The sequence below is a fragment of the Pteropus vampyrus genome, unplaced genomic scaffold (assembly GCF_000151845.1).
Source record: "Pteropus vampyrus isolate Shadow unplaced genomic scaffold, Pvam_2.0 Scaffold29, whole genome shotgun sequence".
NCBI classification, from domain to species: domain Eukaryota; kingdom Metazoa; phylum Chordata; class Mammalia; order Chiroptera; family Pteropodidae; genus Pteropus; species Pteropus vampyrus.
Window position 1 is genome coordinate 3,989,582 of NW_011888810.1, and position 3,616 is coordinate 3,993,197.

The window sequence follows — 3,616 nt, forward strand, 5'->3', positions numbered from 1 at the left end:
TTTGTCACTCAAGCATGGCAAGGCTTCTGCCATAGACCAGAGGCAGCCAGAAGAGAGAAGCTAGCGTGAGAGCGGGAGCCCCCACCACTAATGCATGCAAAGCCTTCATGTAGTCTGTACTTGGCATGGTCCAAATTCTTGCAGGTTGATCTGTGGGCTCTTCCTCACCTTGGGAATAGCAACGAATCTTAAGCCACTGATACAGGTCCCATTCAAATGTAATGCAGCGAGAAAAGCCTTGACCAATGAAAAAACTAAAAGCTCAGAGAGATTAAAATTCTTGTCCAGGGCTCTGGTGATAGATAGCAAATAGCAGAGCTGGGAAAGTTTGACAGCAAAATCCAGGGTGTGTCTCAGTACACCACATCATGAAAATGACTGTCGGAAACAGGTGACTCGATGATGATAACCGACTTAGAGGTGGGAGAAGTAGGCTAGTCCCAGTGAGTCCTCCACTGGGCCTAAACTTTCTTATCCCCACACATGAACCTGGGAACCACACCCCCAAAATTCTATAATAGTTTTTTTGTTTGTTTGTTTGTTTTTACGCCTATAGCACCTGGTCTTCCTAAGTGGTCTCCCATCCAAGGACTAACCAGGCCTGACCCTGCTTAGCTTCCGAGATCAGATGGGATCGGGTGTGTTTAGGGTAGCATGGCCATAGACAATGCTGTAATAGTTGTGCTCAAAACTATGAGTGAGAAATAAAGAAAATCCTGTGTGAGTCTATGTGTTTCTGTGTGCATGTATCTGCAGTTGCAAAAATCTTTTCTATCAGTATATAACTATACTGGAAGAGTTCACTTGCAAAATAAGTTATCTTAAAGAGAGTTGGTGATGCTATCTTTTGTGATATCTACCCAAAAAGCCCCCTTTCTCTTAAAATGCAAGCCATGATTGTTCAACAGGACCCTGATCCCAGATACTGATGATTGGACCAAAGGTTGAAACCTGGTCCAGGTTAACCCCATCAGAATCTCTTTCCCTGGAATTTGGAATTAGGATTCAGTGTTAAGCAATTTGGTTTTAGGTATAGTTATATCTATAGTGTGCAATTTCCTGCACTTCTGCTATGTGTACAGTAGAAAAAGCTGGTTAGTGGTAAAAGAGATATTAATAAAACAGATGTACAGAGAAAAGCGAAGGTGAGAGACAGAGAAAGGGAGTCCTGTGTGGGTTTCTTATGCTGTCCCTATTCATGGCGCCCCCCCTCTTGAGACCTGGCTGTGTCTCTGTGGGATTCCCTGAGACTCTGCTATATCCTGATAGATCCTCATACCCTCCTTTCTTGCCCCTCCCCAATTTCGTTTTTTCTTAAGTTAGTTCAAGAGATTTCTATTAGTTGTAACCAAGAGAATCCATGAGGGCAATGGTTTTTCTGTTTTTTTGTTTGTTTGTTTGTTTGTTTGTTTGTTTGTTTGTTTGTTTTTACCCTGCTGCAGCCTCAGTGCCTAAAATAATCCCTGGTATGCTGAAGAATAAATACTCAACAAATATTTGTGAAGTAAATAAAAAACAAAAATTAACTTAATCAACATCCCTGGGGGTTGGAAGGAACAGCTTGAGGATCTCTATTAGCTCATTTTCAGCCTACCAAATTTTCTGTATTCATGCAATAAGGCAAGCTATGCCCAAAGAGACATATGTTGTAATCATGTGTGTGTCCATTCCCCACACCCTCATCCCAAGAATATGCACTTGCAGAATTTGTCGTGTTTGCAAAATAGTTATCTAGTTCACTGTTGCAAAGACTGTGTTAAACATCAAGAAATGTGTTGGAATTATATTTACTATCATTAAATGTATGAAATGCCACAAAATAAGGAAGCAAGGTAAGTGAAGGGTGGTGGAAAAGTAACTGAACAAGAGGTCAAGGCTGAATAAGGAAAATTCAAATGACTAAAGGCAAAAACTGAAGCATTAGGTGACAAGAGGAAGTAGGAATAATGGGAACCATATGGTTCAAGAATGCAGCATGGGGAAGGGCAAACTACCTAGAAGGAGGAAGCTTGAATTTAAGAGTCACAGGGATAAAACAGCTGGGATGGGTGAGTAGTATATGGATGCATGGATGAACAGATGGATGGATGGATGGATGGATGGATGGATGAATGGATGGATGAATGGATGAATAGATGGATGAAAGGTTGGATATGTAAATGGATGGATGGATGATTTGATAGATAGGTGACACTTCTGTCATATTTTCTCATGCAGCTCAAAGGGAAAAAAAGAGAGGCAACAATTGGATTGGCATGAAACAATTACCTAGACTGACAAGTGGAAGTTGGTTGGGTTATGCTGCGTAAGGAGGGTCTCATGGTGTGGAGTCTAAGTAATGTGTGCTAGAGGACAATCGCTAAATGACTACTGAATCAGACACACCCTACAGGACTTGTCTATATTTATAGGCTCATAATCACAAATGTTTCGCATGACCAAATAATATTTGTGGCCCCCCCAAAAAAAGTAATATATCATTACGATTGATGGCTTTCTGACCACCAATACTCTAAACTATTTTGTTTTTTAAAAAAAGGTCACAATTGCTCTCCTATGCCAGAGATGGCTAGTAGATTCCCAAGGATCCAGGCTCTTCTTTCTATAGAGTAAGGGATTGCTAGGACATTGCTTCACAATCAGGGTGTACATTTCTTAGCCCCCTTGTGTTTAAGTTGCGCCATATAACTAGTTCTGGTCATTGTGTGGTGATCAGAAGTGATGTGACTAACTTCTGGGTTGAGGTGCTTAAGTATCACTGTCATTTCTGCTTTCTCTTCTATTTTTGCTATGACCATGAGGGCCCAAACAAAGATGGTGGTGATAGAAAACAGAAGGAGCCCATGTCCATTTCTGCTTGGAAGAAAGCCTCACAACATTTACACTGGACATCATATGAGCAACAACTAGTCTTGTATTACATTAAGGCACAAATTGAGACTTTGTTATAGCAGTTAGCCTGCATTGACTGATGAACGTCAAATGTAGCATATGTGAGCATCTTCACTGATTTGTTCATCAAATTTTGGGGAAAAATTAACTCTAAGGCTAAGCTTCTCTGATCTCTGGTTGAGAGAAGAAAATAATGGAAGAATATTTATTGAGTACCTACTATGTGCTGACATTGGGCTTAAGCACTTTATATGTACCATATCATTTAATACTGACAATAAATCTTAGAGACCAGGCTCATTTTAATCCTTTGAGGAAACGAAGGCCAAGAGAGGTTAAGCAACTTACTCAAGAAGTTGCTTAGTGGCAGAGGTTTAGGAGACATGGTTGAAGCAGAAATTAAGGTTTCCATGTTGGATGACAAGGCCTATTCTGGTTTGATTCTACAAGATGGGCCTGGCATCATCACAAATGTGTTTGACTGGGCTATAAATTGTTCAATCCCTCTTCATCCATCGAGCCTTTTAAATACTTTCAACAAATTCAGTTTAATCCAACAGATGCTTATAAAAGTTTTCCTTATGGCCAGGAACTGCGCTAAATGCTGGGCATTTCCTTTTGGAGAGGGCAAATCCTATCTTCCAAGTCATTCAGAGTCTCCTATGTGAGATAGTTAATGGATGTACAAAATATTGCACAGTTGAGGTTAAAAACGGAGCTCTGG

At 40.5% G+C, this 3,616-nt stretch overlaps 1 non-coding gene across 1 annotated transcript; it reads right to left on the minus strand.

The window, feature by feature from the left end:
- Window positions 1-547: 547 nt before the first annotated feature.
- LOC111737676 lies at window positions 548-666 on the minus strand. Its single transcript, XR_002779507.1, has one exon. It is a non-coding gene; the product is annotated as a 5S ribosomal RNA (ribosomal RNA).
- Window positions 667-3,616: the final 2,950 nt, after the last annotated feature.